Source organism: Triticum dicoccoides, chromosome 4A (genome assembly GCF_002162155.2).
Source record: "Triticum dicoccoides isolate Atlit2015 ecotype Zavitan chromosome 4A, WEW_v2.0, whole genome shotgun sequence".
Classification (NCBI taxonomy): Eukaryota; Viridiplantae; Streptophyta; class Magnoliopsida; order Poales; family Poaceae; genus Triticum; species Triticum dicoccoides.
The window spans coordinates 681,250,672-681,261,385 of record NC_041386.1 but is presented as its reverse complement, the minus strand read 5'-3'; the positions used below and the strand labels follow the sequence as shown (position 1 = coordinate 681,261,385).

At 42.2% G+C, this 10,714-nt stretch overlaps 1 long non-coding RNA gene across 1 annotated transcript; it reads left to right on the top strand.

Moving 5' to 3' along the window:
* The first annotated feature begins 346 nt into the window (after positions 1-346).
* Positions 347-6,974, top strand: LOC119287911. The gene is made up of 10 exons (XR_005141011.1): positions 347-662; positions 741-875; positions 1,501-1,706; positions 1,875-2,701; positions 2,782-3,183; positions 3,580-3,707; positions 5,329-5,403; positions 5,720-5,810; positions 6,398-6,604; positions 6,707-6,974. It is a non-coding gene; the product is annotated as an uncharacterized LOC119287911 (long non-coding RNA).
* The last annotated feature ends 3,740 nt before the right edge of the window (positions 6,975-10,714 follow it).

Here is a 10,714-nt window from a genome sequence, read left to right as displayed (position 1 = left end):
CTTGCCCACCCGATGCCACAGCGACCTAGCAGGCAGGCGGGAGGAACCTTGCCCGGCGATGGCGACACCGCCGGCGGCCTCCTCCTCCCCCTCACCTTCTCTCCCTCTCCCAAGGGAGGGAAGGGAATGGAAGGGATCCGACGGCAAGGGGAGGCAGCGCCTAGATCCGCAGCCGCACCGGCGGGCCGCCGTCCCTCGAGGTCGTCCATGGAGGTCCGACCCTCCCTTCAGCCATGCACTGAGACGCCCGAAACCCTAGCTACCCGTGGAGGTCCAACGCCTCAACCTCCAAGGAAAGGACGCGCGCCGGCTGCAGGCCATCTCCGGCGACCTCTGACCATGGTGCGCGCGCCTCCTTCCCTTGTCTTGTCGGTTTCTTCATGCCCCTCCTTGTGATTCCTTTCCTTTCCTTTCCTTTGTTTTCTGTGCAGGTTGCTCGGATCTGGACCAGCTGCTGCTCCTACTGCTTCAGGTGGACGAGGACGAGCCCTCCCTCATGGCTGCTGCGGCTGCCTACTCCCTTGGTCACCACGCCCCTCCCGTGCCTGGGGTCTCCTTTCTCTCCCGCAGCGGCCGCAGTAGGCGCGTGTGGCTAGAAGGGTTGAGGGAGCGAGGTCGGTGCCCTCAGGGCGGACGCGGCCGGAGGTCGACGACGAGCAAGGGTAAGCGTTAGTGGCGGCCTGAGTCTACCCCGCATCTTTATCGCCGAACTCATCTTAGGTCTGTTGCTGGGGCTAAAGGGCACGGCGGCGGCAGGTGGCTGCTGTAGCAGAACCAGCCATCTTCCCGATCCAGGCTGCCCAGGCAGGTTCCAGCCGGGCATCCGCTGGCCACGCGCATAAATGTATCAGGAATGAGCCGGCCGTTCTACAGTTGTAAGTTTGTTTCTGCTCCCTCATACTGTCGTTTAAGTTGTGCAGTTTTCAGAATTAGTTGAATAGCTCATGTAATTGATGGGTGCATGTGTGGTCTCGATTGATGCATGCGTGGTGTTTGATAATCTGGTATGAGTACATCTTTCTGAATTTAGAGTGAAGTATACATTCGAGTTCTGATGAGAAAGTGTAGTTTGTTCAGAGCTACCAGACACCAGTGAGAAGTATGCATTCAGGTTCCGGTGGAGAAGATCACATGGCAAACTGATATGTGTACACATTGGTTCTACAACTGATATGTGTGCTCGTATGATTAAGATAAATGCCATGTGTTGTGGCAATGAAGAAAAGAAAAGGAGAGTTGCCAGAACTAGGACATGACACAATTGGAATCTGTCAGTTCTGAACTGAATATTTTGTGCACATTGCAGCAGAGAAATTGGGGTAGTTTACAGTTTTATGATCTGTATAGTGAGCTCTAAGGGTAACAAGACCTTATTTTCTTTATGGAATTTGGTGTCTCATCTCAAATATGTGTGCCTCTACGATGTAAATATCTGGAGATGTGTACTTCTGGAATATTATAACTCGAAGTGAATTCTCATTTCACTTCTTGCTTATTTAGTGGAATATAATCGGACGAAGAGCGGAGGAAAGTGGACCATGAACAATGGCGTGGCTCCGTAATGTGGGACACCTCGCCATTGAGGCGAGCGGCGGCTGCATATCCCACACCACACTTACCATCTGCACGGGGGGGCATGGCCAAGCGATGAATTTTGCTCTGCACCTGGCTGGGAGCTTCTGCCTTGGCCTGTTCTTGACCAGCGGGTATGTCACTTGTACTCCTTGTACTCCACTTCACAGTATAGGAATCCGATATATATATATATATATATATATATATATATATATATATATATATATATACTCTAGCATATTTAATCATGGAATACAGGAATATGTACTAATTGATTGGGACTTTCCTCTACTTCACAGGATGTGAACATTGTCCGAGGTTGCCAAACCAGATGAAAGAACAGGGAAAGACATTGAGCTCACTGCCAAAGATTGTTATTCTGCGAAGATTATATCTCATCTCTAATTATAGTATTTCGTAGTGTCATGCTGATTATTATAGTTCGTCTTTGGCCTTGCACCGTGGTTGTGGTAATATTTGTTGTTTTTTCCTACCTGTACAGTTTAGGTCAGGTTTGATCATCTCCCCAGTACCCCATGCCTGGCTCCCTTAATGTTCATATTCCACATTTCCTTTTTCACTAACCAGTCTCTCCAGTCTGACCTATGCGTTTGTGTTAATGTGTCAACAAACTTACTTTATTTGAAAACTAGACATTGCATTTCAAAATTCGTTACAGTATAAAGAACAAGAAATCCATCATTGCAAAGATGACAAATATATAACAAAAGCATGCACTGAACTATTCCGATTGTTTTTTTTAGAATAACAAACTCATGAGTTGGTTTAGGTAGATATGCGACTATGTCATCGACATCGATATAACAATATATATTCATTGGTCCATTTCAAACAATCAGAATATATACTTATGTGAAGCAGAGAGGGCACCATGGCGAAGGTGAGGTGGGCATCATCCAGTTTTAAAGGGGAGGGCTCCAGCAAGAAATGTACCGCTATGGCGAGAAACCGAGCTGGAAAGGGAGCGTCCAGCAGAAAAATGGCAGGGTGCGTCAGGGGGTGGCATTTTGCAGAATGGTCTGGGGAGGTTCGCAACATTGTCTACTCATCTGATGGGAAAATCTCTATCTGTTGCGTATCGTGTGACTATGGAACTGATGCAGAGGTGCCCTTCTTTGCTTGGGAGTTTGAATCCGGTTTGGCTCTCACCAATCTTGCCTGCTCAGTTTTTGAGTGTATAACCAGTTTGTAGGTCCTACTATTTGATCAGTGGATGCGACTGATGGGGGCATGGAGATGATGGCGAGGCATCGTGCTGTGGTGGCGGTGATGAAGGTAACCTCGTCGATGGCGGCGGCGACGGGTGGCTGTTGACGAAAGCGATTCGGGGATGGGGGATGTGGAGTGGCAAGGGATGGAGGCGTAGAACTGCAGCCGGGGAGACGGAGTGGCGGCAAGATTGGACGAGCTCGCCTGCGGAGTGCATGGGCAAGATTTCCTTTCTGGGTCAAACGAGGGCTTCCTTCTGTGTGTATGTGTTTGTGTGTGTGTGCGCGCACACATGCGTGAGTTCACACTGATATTCCACTAAGTACAGCGCATGCTTAACTGAAATTCTAGACAAAAGTTCACATCCGGTTGGTACAAGTAAGAAGCTCATTTCTAATTTATCAGGTGGCATAAATAGACCATAAAATTATCTTCATTTATAGTGCTAAAGATATGCCAATACATTTTCTTACGTTTAGGGTTCTAAACCTGTTGAATGAATTCTATATACAAGACTTACAGTTGTCCTTCTATAAATTAAGACTGAATTTGCTAATCTTTGTTGTATTGCTATTGATGAGTCTATAATTGTCAACCTTGACAGTAACAAAACTCAACATAGTTTTATCTCTTAGTGTGAGCAAATAAGATTTTTTAAGAGCTTTCCTTTGGAATATTTTTCTATTACAGAAGTTGATGCTCGATATTTTTATCCATTCCTGATATCATTTCTTGATCTACTACATCATTAACAAGAGCTTGGGATTGCTTCAGGGATTCTACGGATGTTCTCCCATAACCTCTTGAAGTGATGCAATGCGACGATCTTCAACCATGAAAATGAAACTGCCAGCGTGGACGGAAACTGCCAGCATGGACGGCCTACTCCTATGATCTCACAGGTACCAAAATGCAGCTCGTAAATCTCTTTTTAAGAATTGGGTCTTGATGTCCTTACATTTAGCTACTCCTGTATAGCTTTTAGGTTTAAGATTTTTTTTCTCTTTGTAGATTTTGTTTTTTGTTTTGCTCACCTTGTAATCAACTCTATATTTGATGGTTTAGAAATCAGTTTAGGTGCCTTGAAATGAATTCGGTTTAACTCTGCAATTAACCGTCAATAATATACTGTTCTGATTGTGCTTAATAATATAGCTTGTTGTGTCAAGGAGCATGTGGTGAGGGAGAGAGAGAAAGGGAGAATGGAAGCCAAGTGATAGACAAAGAAAACGGAGGATAGGAGACCGACAATAACTTGTGTTCTCTTACTAACGCTTTATTTATTGAAGACATATACCAATGCACGGGTATTTGTCGCTGTATGACAAAAACCAGATGCCATCATGCTTAACACATATTACTGAATTAAAAGAATAATTTGATCATTGTGTCTATATTTTATTATTCTGTTTCAACTGGCGTTTGGCTTCAACCCGTAGCAATGCACGAGTATCGTCCATCCAGGCGGCACTCCCTCTAGCGTTGCCCACCTAGGCGGCGCTCGATGGCTGGATCGCATGCAACGGTGCTTGCAGGTTCCCCGATGCAGTGTGCAATGGCGGGCGCCTGTAGGTTCCCCGATGCAATGCTTGCTCGTGCCGCCCCTCTGACACTAGGCACGGCGGCGCTCCACCCATGTGTTATGGCGCCATGCAGAGGACGTGGCGGGGGTGGATGCCCTGGCCGGCCTCGGTGGCTATACCAACACCTCTTTGTTTGAAATGGAGTAGCACCCACAAATTTTGTGTCCGTTTGGGTCAATGCATTAGAGTTGGCCTAAAATAGTGCATGTGACCAAGGGAGGAATTTAGGGTGGCATGGGTGAGACGCTTGGCTAATGGAGCTGCTCATCTGCTAGCGAACCATGGTTGTGCAAATAAGTTATGTAAAACTTGGGTTAGGTACCTGCCGGATTGTATGCGTCATTTTTTGGACTCCGGTTGTGCTGAGATGAATGAATAAAACATGAACTCATTCCGACTAAAAAAATCAATTTTTTTAGTTGTCAATAACATTGTTATGTTTGATACTAAGATGTCAGTTAGCTGATTGTCCAAAAAGAAGATGTGTTAGCTGAGATGGCATTGTTCTGCGAGTAGCATCTTAATTTTAGTTGTTTATCAAAAGCCCGTGGCAACGCACGGGCGTTCTACTAGGATTAAAATTTCATAACTTACCACCATTTCCTAAAAGTAGAACTGGGCAGCATTAGCCAACCACATGGGAGAATGTTTCAAACAAATAATTAAACTGACAGTAGCTACCGAATTGGGATTACTAGCACGCTGAGGATAAACACTTTACATGTTGCGACCCCTACTTTTATTTAGTTCTTCCACGCTTTAGTTCTTGCAATGAGGGATCCATGTTCTGTTTTAGAAAGAATGCAAAAATCTGGGCCACTGTGATACTTCATCATTTTGTCATGTTGTTTTACTGCAAGGAAATATATACATCAATTTGCCTTGCATTTTAACGTGCTTGCTCCTGTTTTTTATGCATTTTTATTCTGTTAATTTATAGGTTCTTGCTTACAGTGGGAATGATGAGGCTAACAAGTTTTTCCTTGGAGGTGATATGTCACTTGACAACACGAAGGTAACTGTCTGGAAATTCGGGACCAGTTAGAACTAAAATCAAATGAGTTTATCAGTCTAGCTAATAGTTCATTTTATGCTAATGGTTTAGCATGGCTGAGTCATATGTGTTTACTTCACTAATTAATAAGAATTATTTTCTCTTGCCAGCTTCAGCTGCAGCAGCGTCTTGCCTGCGTCATATATTTTGTATTATGTTTTTGTGGGCATGGTACTGAACTTTGGCATCGATGGATAGAATTTCGTCCAAACTATAATGTTGTTGTTCAAGTGTAGGATAATTCGTTTTGATGTCTCTGTTGTGTGTGCGCGTGCAGGTGCCAAAGGCGTCTGATAGAACCCAGGTGAAGGTGAAGGAGGTTTGGCTCTCAGACATGCGTAACACTCGATGATAACGACGTGCAGACTGTAAGTTATGTTTCTCCCTATTTGATTCAAGCTTGAAATATTCATAGATGCTACACTTTATTCAGTAAATGAACAAAAAAGGTGGCACTGATCTTTTAGTCAGTTTTCTGTCAATGACCATAACTTCTGGGGTAACAAGAGTAGCACATTTTGCCAACATTTTCAGGTTTGTATGAATAAGGATGAAGTAGTATTTCATGGGTTATCCCTGATTTCCCCTCTTAGGTGAATATCTAAGCTAAAGATAGTTGGTTGTGTAATTTAGATATCACCTTAGCAACGCCAACGTACATCTGCTGTTGTTGTTGATTTATTATTATTACTGGTTTCTCATACATAGACAACAACAATTCTAGAATATCATCATCCAATTCTGAGCATATAGGTTTTAGTACTGTCTCTACTTGTGTGCTGGTTGCCTAATACCATCTACCAAAATGTAGTTAGTAGTTACCTGTGTGACATAATTGCCTTGTTGATGCCGACTGATTTGTGATAATTTGTAGTAGAATGTCCAGTAAACACATAGACATGTATAAGGTGGCATATGTATTTCTTACCTATTTTCTTTATTTTATCATTATAAGGAAAGTATGGATCCCAAGTTCAAAGCCATATCCAATTAGTTTGTCTCTCAAAAAAATACAACAAATGCTAAAGGATGATTTACCCAAGGAGGCATGGACCGAGATTGCTTTAATTTGGTCGTACGGAAGATTATGTTTGATGACATCCAAATGGCACAAAAAACAAAACAATTGATAGACAAACATTATCTCGACATGAAATTTTGGGTATGTTTTTAATTCATTATATATTTTTTCTATATTCTAATTTTTTAATCACCTTTCCAACCAATTATTTCATATACTGATTTTTAATTGTTTTGGCTGGAGACTTGCTTGCTGGTGGCTGGTGCCCTGCAGGGACCAGGTGGTGCCGTCGGCCGCGGCGCCGCCGCCACCGTCATTGCAGCAGCTAGGCCGGGAGTAGCCGAGCAGGGGAGAAGCATAATTGTTTTCTATATTCTGCTCCTCCCACCGACCAGTTGAGGGTTGGAGTCATCGGACAGCGCCGTCAGGCGTCAGCTAAGTTAAAGAATTGAGAATTGGACGACTGGCCGGTTCGTACGGCTGCTCTTAGTGCTCTGCCGATTTGGCCTTCGGATTGTTGCCTGCTTAACTGCTTGCGGGATGTATAAGCACAAAAAACAGTTCAAAAAATTACAAATGAAATATAATATTTCAAAAAAATGTTCATCACCATAAAAATGATAATTTTTTAAAAATATTCTCGAATTTTTATTTAAAATACACCTCATAATAAAAATATTTGTGCTTTCTGAACAACCAAAAAAAATACTTTCATCTGATGAAATGAAAGTGCGTAGCTGAAATAGGTATGACGAACATTGTTAGGGTACGACCAAATTTCATGGTCCAAAAAAATCATAGTTAAAAAAGGCGCGCCTAGATTCTAGGCGTTGGCAAATACTCAGTGTAATCTTATTTTTGACGTTTGCAAAAGTAGGACTAAAAAGTGTTGAATAATGGCACATGGAGCAGGTTTTAATTTTTTGCCCCGAGATCTCCACTCGTCTCCTTTCATTCGTTTTTTCTTTCCTTTTCCTGGTCGCTGGGGGTCAAAGGGTATGCAAAACTTAATTAGGCACCGTAGAGTTGGCTGTGCGATAGATGCAAAACTTAATTAGGCACTGTAAAGTTGGCTGTGCGATAGGGGAAATGACTTTGATGCTTAGCTCGGACGTTTGCTTAGTATGCTTACAGTTGGCTGTTTGCTTAGTATGCTTAGGGATTGATGTGGTTCATGTCTTGTCTGTACCGCCCTGTTTTGGTGTTAGGTTGATTTTCCATCAGACATGTCGAGCTGTTGTCGCTGGTTTATGATGCATTGGCTTGCTGTAGGCTGGGTGCACAAGATTTTGTAGACCAAAACATGTCAAAATTTAATTCGGATGGGTCTTCTGCAAATAATTTTCATCTTCAAACATGCCTTGAGTAGATTATTTAATCATTTTATAAGAATCAATTTAACTTTGTATTGTTGCAGCTTCATTATATATGCACTTACCAGTGCATCTAAAGGTTCAACAATGCAAAAACCACCATCAGTCTTGGCTAGATTGACATCAGAAGAAAGATGATGATGAATCATGAACCACATATAATCCTCAGCCTAGATTGCATGCTCCTTATTTTAAAAATCTTCCTTTAATGGCTGTCAAAATGGTATCGCAAGCAAGAACCACAGTATCAATGCGAAGACTTGAGGTAGAAGGTAGTATTATTGAGCTTACAAGTTACTCCATCCGTCCCAAAATAAGTGACTCAAAAATGAGTCAGCTTTATGCTAACTTTAGTATAAAGTTTAGTCACTTTTGAGTCATTTATTTTGGGACGGAGGGAGTACATTTTTTTGTGTGTAACATAGTTCTTTTATAGTAAAATTGGATCTCTCTATTTGGTATGGCTTTCTAAATGGCATTCGGTGTAACCTGCCAAATCTCTCCCATGCATGAATGATTTTTTAAAGTATAGTATCCAAATGATTCACCCATGACATGTTCTTGAAATTGATTTGTACTACTGATTATTCAAAACACGAGTGTTAGATTTTGTAGTCTGAAAATATGCTAATGATGCCGAGAGAAGAGAGCATGCGTACGATCCATGAACATGATGTGCAACAAGAGATGGTATGATTTCTTCGGAGAACCATCTTGATTCTTCTTTTTTTCTTCATAATATTGCTAACCATTGAGATTGTGGTGCGGAAGGTCGCGGGCGCTAGAGATTGTGGCACGGTTTAGAGGGTTGGCTGGCGGCGGAGGCGGCGACTCGGGTAGGGGGCAATGAGCAAAATATTTCAAAATCCCGTGGAAACGCACGGGCATTATACTAGTTGGGATTAACGTGTGAGTTTTTTCCCGCAAAAAAAAGTGAGTTTGTACGGTGCGTGGAAATACACGGAGTTTGTATGGTGCCTAGAAATACACGGAGGTTAGATCTCTTTATTTTAGAATCACGGATCTGGATGTTTTTTTTTCTTTGCCTATGGTAGCAATTTCTAACGGGTTAATCAACACCGTAATAATTTGGTCTCACGCTAGATTAACGGCTCATAAAATCTAATTAACGTAGGAATTTGTAGGGAGTCAATAATTATTATAGGTATAGAGGTATAGATTGAGTACAGAAAATATACATTGTTTTGGAGAATCGTATGTCCAATCTGATCGAGTTCGTGTAAAACAACTTGGAGATTTTGTGTCATGGCCGTGGGCTTTAAAGTGTTGTTTTCCATGCCGGTTTGGGTGCCAGTAGCAAGGAGGAATTATGGTAAAGACCTTTGTATTTTTATTATATGCGTGTTAACAAGGCTGAATTACAACATCCAGCAATGCTATAGTTGAAGCTATCTGTGCTATTTGATTTTGATATTTCCATGCAGATGTGTATTTGGATTTGTAGAGGAAAATAAAATTGTAAATACATATTTCTTTGCCTGCATCAATTTGTGTGCAATGACAACCCTTTCTTCAGAAGAAAAAGTGAATACATAGGTGATGGCCTTTTAGGTTGTTAATAATTTCTTCAAAGCTTTTGACAGTTGTTGACAAATTACGTGTGTTTTCCCCTTTCTATATTAACAGTTTCCCATGTGTGTGCCTTCCGTCTGAATCATACCACGATGTACCTTGCCATTAAGTTTCTTTACTGAGAACTACTTATATTTCATACTATTCATCATATGAGCTGGATGGGCTATTGAGTGCAGCGATGAGATTGTACTGATAGATGGCGATGGTGGGTGGAAGAAGAACAAGGAGGGTGATATAATGGTAAAGAAAGAACTTGACCATCTTTTCGTACATGTTTGGTATAATTGGTTATGCCCCCGTTGCAACGCATGAGCAATTACCTAGATCCGACTTGTTGCTTTGGTATGCGCTTTTGATTCATTTTCCCCATGGAATCAGGATGTTGTCATGGTAGTTTGATTGCATACAGTGCTTCCCATTAGAACCTGCGATTTATGGTGATGCCATGTAGCTGAGGTCTTATTTGCTATCCCTTCTGTTTTGTATAGATTGATGGAAGACCTTTGTAAATAACTGAAGATTAGGAGGAAGAGAAACATAAGAACAGTTCAGCAAGTCCTGTGATGGAGGCAAAATTACTTTTCTGGTCCATTTTTGTCATATGATTGATGTAACATGAATTGTACATCCTTTCCAAAAAATAGCAAATTGTACATATGTAAATGGTCGAGTGAAATTGTGAATTGATTTTTCAAGGAATAAAAAGGTGGGCTTTTCTATACTTATGCATGATTACATCATATTTGTTTTGATCATGTTATGCATGGAAAGTTGATAACCCCAGCTGTAGGTAAGATCTTATACCGGCAGTTCCATCTGGATTTCTCTGTATCTACTAATTCAAATTACATTGTAATTTATCCCCTCAATAAAAATTACATGTAATTCATTAAATTCTACAGTAGCCAAGGACGGGGCATCGCACCAGCGACAGTGACCGCAATGAGGGCGAGATGCCAATCTTGGTGACAGCGCCGAAGACCGTGAGCACAACTGAGCGGAGAGGCGCCGGCAACCTCTGCATCTCCCGTGTTGGCCCCTTGAGTTTTGGACCTGCCGCGCTCCGGTTCTGGAAGCTGTCATTCTCATCGATCCCCTCCAGCAACCTTCAGGTGAGCGCGCAGCTTCTGCTCCATTAACGCAGGCATCCAGGGGTCGACCACATGGGCAGGAGCTCGGTTTGATTCACTTGCATATGCATTTTTTTTCCTGTGTGGCCTCCTTCATTTTAGTTTTGGAAAAGGATTGAAAGTAGTTCTTGTGCTTCATACGGTTGAATGTC